Consider the following 13,555-nt stretch of genomic DNA (forward strand, 5'->3'; position numbering starts at 1 on the left):
TATATAAACAAAAAATGATATTAGCATAATCAATTTAAATCATACAAAGCACGATAATATAAATACTAAAAAAATAATCTCACTTAAAATACATATCTTATATACCCTTATAAACGATTAGTCAACAAATTGAGTAAGTGAATACTCCAAGTATGAAGTATCATATAATCCCATGTCAATCTCTTGACACAACTCCGCATACACTAGAAGGTCGATAAACATGTTACCACAAAAGGATAAGTCCACCTCATTCTCAAAGAATTCTTGGACTCTTGTATTTTCATCATTGTTACCCGATGTTGGCTCCTCTACATGCTCCAAGCTTTCGGTGGCCTCCATCCCTTGCAATATCGACCCCTCTATTTGCATATTGTCATCATCTATGCTCGAAATATCACTTTAATCATATACTCTCGCACTTCAAAGAGCTGAAGGTATAACATACCACTATCGAGGTTGTCAGATTTTTATAGAAGATTACATGTTCACAAACACGTACAAAAGAGATTAAACTATTGTGACATATACCATATCGTAATACAATTAACAAACAAATGAGTTCATACACCTGTTCACAATGGATCAACAACATAAAGATGTCACACAAATCTGCCCATTTTTTTTCGAAATTTGTTTTGAGAAATCCAGATGGACCTCATCAAACTGTCGCTCCAACTCCTTCAAGTACCACTTTGAACCACTGCACATCGAATAGTATCATGGAAAAGCTACGGTAATCCACCGTAACAATACTTTGCAAGTTTCTAAAATACTCCATCTCATCTATAACCGTATTTGGATCAATTGCTCGTCATCGGCTCTCTTACTCAAACCTTGCCATGATACTAATCTATTGTAAAGCACATTTTGTCAATACGCTCCACACGAAAATGCCATCCGTACGATCATGCTGCACTATATATTTTAATTGTACATTGAAACACTCAAATTAGTTATCGCATATAAAATATAGATACGACAAATCCTAAATACATCCCCTCGAGAATTCCCACTCCTCAGTTGAGACCTCCGTCTCTTCGAGAGACGTGGTCAAAGCTCCATGCAACCATCCCGTTAACATGAACCGCGGCATCTCCTTCATGCCCTTGGGATATCAAATCGATCGATAGCACGTACTATATCAAAATTCAGATCGTGCTTCCTCTCGATCTTGCCTAGCTTGTTGGTACCTGGCGAGCCACATCTCCATAGAGACATGGTGTAATATACAAAAGTGATTCACGTTCTCCATTGCAGCATCCATTATTTTTTTACTCCATTTTTAACCACCACATCTCCGGTTAGTCTATCACCGTCCTTTAGCGACCATAGCATATTGTTGTCTGGATCCACTGTTGGTAGTCATTGCGAAATATGCACTAGCGTCTCAAACACTAACCAACCTTCAGCCATGCTACCTTTTAGCTGAGCTCGTTGTCACACAAAGCTTTTCAGGGTTTTCATGAAGCACTCCAAAAAGCACATTCATCGCGTATGAATAGGTCTAGTAATCTCCACTTCATCTAAAGATAAACAAGAATGTGGATTTATATTGTGAGTATGCTGGTAGGCAGGTATTTCTCAAAGAGATAAACTGTCTCCACTACTCGCCTCACGGATTCAATAAAGGACGTCTTAATCTCCTTCTGTGAGATCCATTGCACTAAAGTCGACAACCTATAAATGGCCTCGCGTATTTCTGGAGTAAGGCATCCTACGATCACGATTGATAGTACAAACTTCCGCGAATCAGACCAAAAATGAGTTTCCGCGTACAGTCATAGGATTTTAGCCCTAATAATTGGTCGTATTTAGAAAATGCAGACTTGAGAGAACGTATCATACCCGTCAGAGTGCAGATAGACTTGACTATTTGCTTCACAATGCACTCTTTTTTAGTGGACAAAACCCAAGGAGCGCAAGGTAGCTACACGTGACCATCAGCACTGGACTACGGCCAAAGCGCCTCCATCTTGCCTACCTTCTTCAAATCCATTCGTACCCCTATAGTGTCTCTCTTTTCTGTGATGTGATCCCATAGCAAGCTACCCACGTTCTTGAAAATATGCATGGGATCCAACAAGTGATTGATCTGTACGTGGGTCTAATATGACAACTCGTAGAAAATTGAGAACTATCACATTTCGTTTGGATGTGACTCCGCGTGGACCATTTTCAGCTCGTACCAGCTTGCGACATTCATACGTGTTGGAGGTCGTCCAAGAAAACCTTCCTTGAGTTCATGACCCTTTGGCAAGAAAGCGGTGTGTCCTTGATATACCATATTCTTCATGGTTCGTAACCTTCGGGAGTCTAACTGTGACCTGCACAATGAATATGCATGATAACCTGAGGTAACCAGATCTGTTCCAACACCTCTATCCAATGAATAAACTTGAATGAGCAATGATAGATATTACCAACAAGAACGAAAGCTTATTTACCTGAGCACTCTCCGAATCTTGGAAAGTCATGCATCGTCCACATGAGAATGGCTCGAATATTGACGCACTGTCGACCATCGCACTTGCTCATATCTTGCACGGTCACCCCCTCCTCCCACAAAATCTTAAGCTCATCGACTAATGGACAAAGATACACGTCCATATTTTTGACTTTGTAGCGGCTAGGGACGAGTAATCTAAGGATGAGATATCGTTTCTTCGTAGAAAGCCATAGAGGGATATTGTAGTTAACAAGGACTACAAGCCACACACTATAAGAAGTTGAGTGCAGATCGAATGGATTCACGCCATCCATTGCAAGACCGAGCCGAAGATTCCTTGGCTCTCGGACAAATCTTGGGAATGTAGAGCCAATGTGGCTCCATGCGCATGAATCCGTTGATATTCATTGAACTCCATCTATGGACCTATTCTGCGCATGCCACATTATCAAGCTCGCCATGCCAGACGTACGAAATATGTGGTTTATGGGAGAGATAAACAGAAAGTATCTAAGAACTTTTTGAGGAATGGTTTGTCCTTGCAAGTCCTGTGTCGATACCTGTGAGCACCACACTTTGAATATGTCCCTATAGTCGTATTCTCCTCGAAACAGTATGCAATCATTGATACATGCATGGATGTTGTTGTAGTCCATGCCAACCTTTCGTAAAACATGTCGTATATCATCACGAGGTTCATGTATGGTATTTGCAGATGGTAATATATAATATTTTGGTAACTTGAAAAAAATCATAAAATACCTTGAAAAAGCACAAATGTTTTTAATGATAGTGCCGAAAAGAAATCAACGAAGTGTACGTACAAGGTACCTAAACTCAATCACACTCACATTGCTCCACTCGTATTTTGCTTGCACACTTAGAAGTGCAAGTAGTGTCTTCAGGTGATACTCGGCACCCATCATATAATAGTATGGATGCTTCCTCTAAGTAGATCAAAAGTCTCGACATCCATGGGAATCAATGCATCGATCATTGCCTCCATCTCAGGCTCCAAGATTGTAGATAGGTCTCAAAGGTTGCATATCTCCTCTGGTATTGACGATATAGATTGGGTAGTACCTTCCAAGTAGTGGATTGACTTAGACACTCCATCCATTGTACGCCCACAAACTCTTCTAATTGGCCACAAAGGGTGCACTCCTCCTTGGGACGAGACGTCACCTCCCTGGATAGAAAATTTGCCAGTCACATCCAATCTTATTGTATATGGTATTCAATTAGCTTGCGAGTACAATGCATGATTGATATTAACTTTTCTTACCGTTTGCTGAAAATCCAAGATCGCTTGATCAATGATCTCAGATTAAAACTCGCCAAAGCGTCGTACGTATTCTATAGACAATCAACATTTTCATCTAATTACCACGCATTGCGAGTAAGGACATGGGACACACTGATTAAGATACACATCGCAATCTTAAATAACAAGACCATCGTTTTTCATTTGGTCTACGTTACGACAAATAATTTATTTTTATTATCATTCTTTTTTTCTTTCTTAAATTGTTTGATAATGGATTTTTTCTCTTGTAACTCGACAAAAATTAACGTATGTAAAGTCTCAATCCATCCACCCACAAATTAACATATATATGTCGAAGTGTTTTCCGTCTCGTGGTGTTGCACTGGACTTCACCACCACTCTTTGTTTTTTATACATTCATTATCTCCTCTCATTCCATCTCTCTCTTTTTCTCTCTCTTTAATGTGTATGTATATTTATTCTCTCGTTCCTTCTTTTTTCTTTCTCCCTCTCTCATTTTCTTTAACAAAATATATATCTCTCTACTACTACTACAACTACTACTACTATTATTGCTACTACTACAATAACTACTACTGTTGCTGCTACTACTACTACTACTACTACAACTATTACTACTACTGCTACTACTACTACTACAACAAGAAAAGAAAAAAACGACTATTACAACGACATTAAAAAACTAGACAACAATAAACAAGAAAACAAAATAAACCATTACTACTACAATAACAACAACAAACAAGAAAACCACTACTACTACAATCATGACTACGATGACTACGACTATGACCATGACCACGACCACGACCACGACCACGACAACGACCATAACCACGATCACGACTACCACTACCACTACTACTATCACTACCACTATAATAAACAAGAAAAGAAGAAAAAACAACTACTACTACTATCACGACCACGACCACTACCACAACTACTACTACCACTACCACTATAATGAACAAAAAAAATATACTAGTACTACTACTACTACAATAAATAAGAAAACAAGAAAAAACTCTCATCTTCCTCTCTCATTTCCTTTTCTCTCTTCCTCACCCTCTCATTTTCTCTCCCTTCCTCACCCTCTCCCTCTTTCTCTCTTTCCCTATTATCTTTAATGTTTTTTCTCTCTCCTCTCTCTCATTTCCTTTTCTCTCTTCCTCTTCCTCTCATTTTCTCTCCCTCCCTCACCCTCTCTCACTTTCTTTCTCTATTAGGTTTAATATTTTCTCTTTTTCTCTCTCCTCTTCATCTCCCATTTCCTTTTCTCCCTCACTCATTTCCTTTTTCTCTCCCTCTCTTTCTCTATTTCCTTATTAGGTTTAATGTTTTCTCTTTTTCTCTCTTCTCTCCCTCTCATTTTTTTCTCTCATCTCCCTCTTATTTCCTTTTCTCTTCCTCTCCCTCCCTCACCCTCACCCTCTATTTCTGCCTTTCCCTATTATGTTTAATGTTTTTTCTCTCTCCTCTCCCTCTCTCATTTCCTTTTCTCTTCCTCTCCCTCTCATTTCCTCTCCCTTTCTCACCCTCACCCTCACCCTTTTTTTCTTTCCCTATTATATTTAATGTTTTTTCTCTCTCCTCTCTCATTTCCTTTTATCTATTCCTCTCCCTCTCACCCTCTCCCTCTCTTTCTCTATTATGTTTAATGCTTTCTCTTTTTCTCTCATTATTTTCTCCTCTCTCATTTCCTTTTGCTCTCTTTCTCTCCCTCTCTCATTTCTTCTCGCTCTCTCATTGTCTTTTGCTCTCTTTCTTTTTTATGTTTAATATTTTTTCTCTTTTTCTCTCATTTTTTTCTCCTCTCATTTCCTTTTGCTCTCTTTCTCTCCCTCTCTCATTTCTTCTCGCTCTCTCATTGTCTTTTGCTCTCTCTCTCCCTCTCATTTCTTCTCCCCTCGGGGGGGTCACTCATGAATATATGTATATATAACGTGAGTTCAAAATAAGAGGTTTTTAAAACACCATTTTTTACATACAGAAGTGTATCGTATAAAGGAGCTACTTACAGATTGAATAAAAAAAGATTGTATTTTTTCAAAAAAAAACTCAGATTAAGATATTTATAAATAGACCATGAACACACGTTATATAGAGAATATATATATAGTGAACCCCCTGAGCTTCTCCCTCCCTCACCCCCTCCCTCTTTCTCTCTTTTTCTATTATGTTTAATGGTTTTTCTCTCTCCTCTCCCTCTCATTTCCTTTTCTCTCTTCCTCTCCCTCTCATTTCCTTTCCCTCCCTCACCCTCACCCTCTCTTTCTCTATTATTTTTAATATTTTTTCTCTTTTTCTCTCCTCTCCCTCTCATTTCTTTTTCTCTCCTCTTCCTCGCTCATTTCTTCTCCTTCCCTCTCTTTCTCTCTTTCCCTATTATATTCAATGCTTTTTCTCACTCCTCTCCCTCTCTCATTTCCTTTTCTAATTTCCTCTTCCTCCCTCTCCCTCTCTCTCTTTCCCTATTATGTTTAATGTTTTTTCCTTCCTCTCCCTCCCTTTCTCTTTTCCTATTATGTTTAATGTTTTCTCTTCCTCTCTCTCTCTTTCCCTATTATGTTGAATGTTTCCCTCTTTCCTCTCCCTCCCTCTCCCTATTATGTTTAATGTTTCCCTCTCCCTCCCTCTCTCATTTTCTCTTCCTCCCCCTTTTCCTGTTCCTCTCTTTCTATCTCCCTCCCTCTCCCTCTCCCTCTCATTTCCTTTCCCTTCCTTTTCCTTCCTCTCTCTCTCCCTCTTCCTCTCCCTCTCATTTCCTCTCCCTCCCTCTCCCTCTCTCCCTCTTCCTCTCCCTCTCATTTCCTCTCCCTCCCTCTCACTCTCTCTCTCATTTCCTCTCCCTCTCTCAATACACACAAATTATACCAAAAACAAGTAAAAGAGAGAAAACACAAAAGCAAAGCAAGAATGGATAATGCACTCACCGTAAAGGCTCAAAGAAGGGTTTGGCGACTCCTCTTTGCGAGGGCAGCTCCTCTTCGCTCTCCGTACACCTCCTCTTCTTCACGAACGGTGACGACGACGGTGAGAAGCCTTCTTTCTTCCTCTCTCTTTTTCTCCCTCTCCCTCTCAAATGCTAGATGTTCGCTCTCCCTTTCTCTCTCTTTCGTGTATGCGCGCAAAATAACACGCTCGAATTTCGGCTTGCATTTTTTTCGTCTGAGAACCGTAGCTATTTGTATGGCTATTAGTGTTGCATTTGCGATGCTAATAACAACGCAAATAGCGGCACTGTTATTTTATATCGCAAATCGTCGTCGCTATACCTCCATATCCTTATAGTGATAGTTTACACTACAAAAGCTTTCATTCGAGTTACAGATAAATATTTAATTATAACAAAAACATAATATTTAATATCAAATACATGCAAAGAATATAAATTACAAAATTCTAGTCCTCTAGCCACAAGAATAGATCCCATGCAAATCTTGCACACATGATCACCAAAGATTGCTCTATAACCACAGTCATTAAGTTACCCTATACTAATCAAACTTTTTTTCAAGTCTTGAATATGATTTATATTTTGCAAAACAAAAGAAAAACCATTTGGCAATGATAAGCATATATCCCTAATGCCAAAATGTTGCATACATAATTGTTTCCAAGAAAGACACATCCTCTCTTTCCACCATCATAAGTAGAGAATCACTCCTATGTAAAGTAACCTGAAACAATGCTAAAAAATCCGAAAGCCAAATTGAGACATTTCACATCTATGGCAACCAAGAATGCATCACCAAATGAGAAAATAAGAAATTGCTATCATCATTACAACATGCGTTAATCTCCTCAATCTTTACCTTGCTTTTCTCTACGGCATCATCCTCATTTGCATTCTTGCCTTATTGCTTGTTCTTCCACTTCTAGCAACCCTTTTTTATATATCCTTTCTTGTTATAGAAAAAAAATTCTATATCATTTTTACCACGTGACTTTCTTCTTGATTTACTTCTCTTATGAGAGTTTTCCTTATCATTTGATCTTCCTCTCATCATAAGTACATTAAAGCTCTTTGACCTTGCATTGTTCTTTCTATTCACCTTCTAAGTGTGATCAAGATACTCTCACCATTAGCACTCAAAAGACCACTTGCAAGTGTAGAGTTACTAATAATAGACTTGAAAATATTGCGACTCTCAAGTAAGATGAGTAACTAGCCCATATACTTCAGCAGTCCATGTGCTTGCACATATCAAAACTAGCCATTGGCCTTTACACCAACAATTGGTCCCTTCTAAATGATGAAGAAACCCTAGTAGTCAACGAGCAAATAGATTATGTCTCTTTAAACTAAGAGAACTTAGATGGCAAACACATAGATTGTGACTTTGGGGATGAAACATCTGCCAATGAAGCAAAAAACATTGATTATTACACGAAGGGATGTATGATTGAGCACATAATTAGGGAATCAAAGCCACAAGAGACTGATGCATTGCCTGTAACAAATAAAGTGATTGGAGTGGATTATGATCGATCGTGGTTGAAGCATCTTGAGATTGTGGACTACAAAAAAGCAAGAGTAAACTAAGTTGAGTCACCAACTCTATATGAAGTAGAGGTTGAATGTGAACTATGATCCCCTAGTGAAACACCCTCATCTAGCAAAGGATGAATCTAAGATAATCTCTGATAGTGGCCCTAAAATTCTTTGATCACCTAGGACTCAACGTAGCAAGGGAGACCTCTCAATCCACTTGTGGTGCAAAAAGGAGGCTAAGAAGAAACAATCTAAGAATTTAAGGCCAAACAACGAAAGCCCAAGTTCTCTCCAAATAGTTCACAAAGTTCAAGAAGGGAAACTAAATCATAGTCTTGCTTGGTGCTAAGTGACAGGATAGAACAATGAACCCATTGAAGGATCTGCAAAAGTCAAGGAAGCCAACTTGGCTGGCAAAGGGGAGAAGTCCCAATCCATGTTTATAGTTGAAAATCTAACTTCGAAGGAGGAAACTAACCTTGCCAACTTGTTGAAGGAGTTATTTGATGTATTTACTTGGTCTATAGAAGAACTAAAAGGAATAGCCTCTAGCATTCTTACACACAACATCCCCATGGTCCTAGACCCTATGCTAGTAAGATTGAGACCATATGCCATGCATCCTCTTCATGCTCATGCTATCAAGCAAAATTTTGATAAACTCTCAAGCACATGATTTCATTTACAAGTCAACATAGGAGCACTTAGAGAAGCTTCGCATTGCCTTTGAAAGATGCAGAGAGTATGTTATTCATCCATAGTACTTATTGCGACGATTTTCAACAAATGTTACCATGCATGCACTCTAAGATGCACGCAATAAGAGATGCAATGAGCATAGTAGCTACCAAGAATGAAGAAAAAGGTAGTATGGCGGTGAAAGACAATAGTTATCCTTCTTGGCTGTTGGGGACCATGTGTTGATAGTTGGTCAAATCGCCAATTGCCTACTCTGTTCCCTATCTAGGAGATATGCCTTAGAAAAAAGCCAGAACGCAGCTGCTGGCCGGTGCAAATGTTTCCGATCCTTTCCACGTGCAACACACATTGAAAGATAACTTGACATAAATGAAATTTACAATGGTAGATCTAAGCCTTTGCACAAGTAAAGAGTGAGCCCAAACAAACATTCCTGTTAACCTTTCTCTTTCTGAGAAGTACCATGAAGTTCAGATGACTGTAGTCCGTAAGATGCCATGTCGAGTAGCGCTCCTACCCACAGCCTTCAATTTCTTTGTCAAAGCTAACAACCTTCTTACAACATACTGGTGCATTTCAAATCGAGAGAGAACTGTGTGACCAGGAACTGGTTTCACTCGAGAAAGTCACATCTTTTGCCATCTTCCAAGGGATGCCTTCAATTTTTGGCAGCTTTGCCCCATGCGCCGGAACAAAATCTGATCTTATGCGTTCTGTTCTCGCAAGGAATCTTATCAACAAAGGTCTCTTAACAACAAGGGGGGAGGTTAGTGGGTAAGAAAGTCGAAAGGGGACAGGTTAAACAAACAGACTCAGTAAAACAGTCGAACCAGCCACTGATGCAAATGCCAAGTCTGCAGCACTGAATGTCTCTCCACAGATATCAGCGTCGTCCATCTACAAGAGCTGCATTCACCTGTCTCCTCATTAATCCCACATTCAATCGGCTCATCACCGGGCATATACTGGTGCAACTCCAAGACCAAATACTTTCAACGCACCGAGAAGCACAGATAAATCGCAAAGGAATCAAGTAGTTCGAAGAAGACAAAACCGGAAGTAATCTTCGATAAGATCAGACGAAATCGCTCTGGGATGATCATCAACCCAGGCTAATGAGATGAAGTCGATCATAAGATATGGTGGTGGGAGGCTGCAGCTGTTTGAGGGGGATTGAAGATTGTGTGCATGTGTGTGTAGAGCCTACAGTCTACTGCTCAACGCTGGGAATCTCGATCTGGGCGTGTGTGATTCAACGAAAGAAAAGAAATTGTTTGTGCGTGTGTACGCACGTGTGACGCAAGCAGGCTGCAGGAGTCCTGACACTGCCATCAACAAGAAGGACCTTACCTTTTTAGGCTTTTAAGTTTTCAGCCACCGCCCTTCTTGTCCTTGCCATCCATTCAATGCTGCGACAAGCAAAGTCCCGAATCCCGATCAACATAAATAACAATTCCAATTTCCAACTAATTCCACTAGTCATTACACACACACACACACACTCTCTCTCTCTCTCTGCGCCTATGATTTTTTTTGGATGAAACAAGAAGTTGTATTAGTAAAAGTGAAAGTAAAAAAGAGGAGTATTACAAAATGTGTAAACTTAAGTAGGGGTCCACCCGAAAAGTCTATGTAGTCTTCTGTTTGGTTACTAAGTAGACTAACTTCTATTTACATTTGCTTTTCTTTTCATTTTCTTGCATGAGCTTCCATTACATCAAGGGTGTAGGCACTAGGTTTCTCATAAATCTATACTACATTATTATTTGAGCTACAGGTTCAGGAAAGTGTCGAACCACCACAGTGCTCCCGAACCTGGCTCCCAAACCAAACCAAAATGACCATTAATGTCACATGATTGGGAGCAGAATGAAAGGTAAGTGACCATAATGTCACATGATTGGGAGCAGAATGGAACGTGGTCTCCTTCCACCACATTCTCTTCTTCTCTCACTCTCACTCTCATTCACTTTCACTCTCACTCAGGTGCAAGCAGCAGGAGGCAGGCCAGCAAGCAGCAAGAGGTCAGTCCTCTCTCTCTCTCTCTCTCTCAGTATTTTTGTGCTCTCTCTCTCTCTCTCTCTCTCTCTCTCTCTCTCTCTCTCTCTCTCTCTCTCTCTCTCTCTCTCTCTCTCTCTCACGTTGACGTGCTTCTCTGGAGTATCTCTGCACCTGTCCACGTCAGCTCCACACATGTGGAGTGCTTGAGCAACCTAGTCGTCCGATAGACGTCAGAGAGTCTCTCTCTCTCTGACGTGTGTGCCAGTCGCAGCGTCAAGACAGCGTCGATCTGCCAGTCACAGCGTCGCCAGTAGCCTGGTACTAGATGTGTGCTAGTCGCCCAGTAGTAGACGTCGCCCAGTAGTCGCCAATCCGCAGCCAGTCGCCCAGCCAGTCGGTCGCAGCCAATAGTCGCCCAGAGAGAGAGAAGGGCAACTCTCTGACTGACGGACATCAGAGAGAGAGAGAGAAGCGCGTTTACACTCTCTCTTTTGTCTGACGTGTCGTCGTGACACGTCAGACAGAGAGAGAGTAAACACGCTTCTCTCTCTCTCTCTGACGTTTTCAGGCTTTGATTTTCGTATTGGGCACACGATTCACGAATTCGTTCAGTCAACATATTGGGCACTCAGATTTTACGGTTCGCGTCTCACACTTTCTAGGCGTTCAGGAGCCTGGCGAATGCCTCCAAGGCTGCCGCCATCCCCAGTTCATCGACCCACCGGTAGGTGGCCGACACGCGGCGAGTGTCGACTATGATGCCTTGGCCTTCCTCTCTTCCGATCGCGTCAGAGAGTCTCTCTCTGACGGACGTCAGAGAGAGAGAGAGAAGCCGGTGAACGGGCCGGTCGGGGCCCGCGAGGAGACTCGTCAGACGTGCATGCACGTCAGAGAGAGAGAGAGAAGCACGTCAGGCGCTTCTCTCTCTCTCTGACGTGTCAGACGACACGTCAGAGAGAGAGAGAAGCGCCTTTACTTCTCTCTCTCTCTCTAACGTGTGGTAGAGAGAGAATTACTTCTCTCTCTCTCTCATCTTGCGGTCACAGGGTCACAGATGGTGCGCCTGCAGTCACATGGCTTTTTTATGCTGCGCCTACGATCACATGCTCGCTGCTTTTCGATCCAAGCTCGCTGCTACGTCAGAGAGAGAGAGAGAGAGAGAGAGAGAGAGAGAGAGAGAGAGAGAGAAGCGTGCTGAGTTACTTTAGATTAGATTGTGTGTTAGTTTTGATTGTTTAGTTCGTTTAGTTAGTTTGTTTATTTAGTTTATTTAGTTAGTTTTGGTAATTTATTTAGTTAGTTAGTAGTTACTTTAGATTAGATTGTGTGTTAATTACTTTAGATATGTGATTAGTTTAGGGTTAGTTAATCATTTAGTTAGTTTTGGTAATTTATTTAGTTAGTTAGTAGTTACTTTAGATTTAGTAGTTACTTTAGATATGTGTTAGTTACTTTAGATATGTGATTAGTTAGTTTATTTATTTAGTTATTTAGTTAGTTTTGATTGTTTAGTTCATTTAGTTAGTTTGTTTATTTAATTAGTCATTTAGTTTATTTAGTTATTTAGTTAGTTTTGGTAATTTATTTAGTTAGTTAGTTAGTTTTGGTAATTTATTTAGTTAGTTAGTAGTTTGGTAATTTATTTAGTTTAGGGTTAGTTTGTTTTTTTGTTTTAGTTTATATTTAGTTTAGGGTTAGTTTGTTTTATTTAGTTTACTTAGTTAGTTTAGTTAGTTGTGTTAGTTTAGGGTTAGTTTATTTAGTTAAATATATAGTAAGTTAGTTAGTGAAATAGGTTGTTAGTTAGTTTAGTTAGTTTTGGTTGTTTATTTAGTTTAGTTGTTTTATTTAGTTAGTTATTTAGTTTATTTAGTTAATAGTTTAGGGTTAGTTTGTTCTTTTGTTTTAGTTTATATTTAGTTTATTTAGTTAATAGTTTAGGTTTAGTTTGTTTGTTTTAGTTTTAGTTTAGAGAGAGAGAGAGAGAGAGAGAGAGAGAGAGAGAGAGAGAGAGAGAGAGAGAGAGAGAGAGAGAGAGGTTGCTTTGCTTGGTATTGTCTAATTTATTGGTATTTTGGTTTATATTTTGTGTAGTTTGTTTGTGAGGATTGGTATTTCAAGTTGGTGATCTCTCTCTCTCTCTCTCTCTCTCTCTCTCAGAGGTTGTAAATGTGTTTTGATGTATTTATTGGTTTAAATAGTAAATTAGTTAGTTAATTAGGTTGTTGGTTAGTTAATTAGGTTATGGGTTTAAATAGTTAGTTTAGTTAGTTTTGGTTGTTTATTTAGTTTTGTTAGTTTTTTAGTTAGTTTGTTTTGTTAGTTAGTTTAGTTAGTTATTTAGTTAGTTTTGGTTGTTTGTGGTTATTTGGTTTAGTTAGTTTAGTTAGTTTAGTTAGTTATTTAGTTAGTTAGTTTGGTTAGATTTGTGGTTAGTTAGTTATTTAGTTTAGTTAGTTTGTTTAGTTAGTTGATTAGATAAGTTAGTTTGAATTATTTTTGTGTGTTAGTTACTTTGCATTTAGTTTAGGGTTAGTTTATTTTATTTAGTTTACTTGGTTAGTTTAGTTAGTTGTGTTAGTTTAGGGTTAGTTTATATAGTTAAATATATAGTAAGTTAGTT

The sequence above is a fragment of the Lygodium microphyllum genome, chromosome 18, assembly GCF_053477565.2.
Source record: "Lygodium microphyllum isolate KBCC chromosome 18, Lygodium_microphyllum_v1.1.10, whole genome shotgun sequence".
NCBI classification, from domain to species: domain Eukaryota; kingdom Viridiplantae; phylum Streptophyta; class Polypodiopsida; order Schizaeales; family Lygodiaceae; genus Lygodium; species Lygodium microphyllum.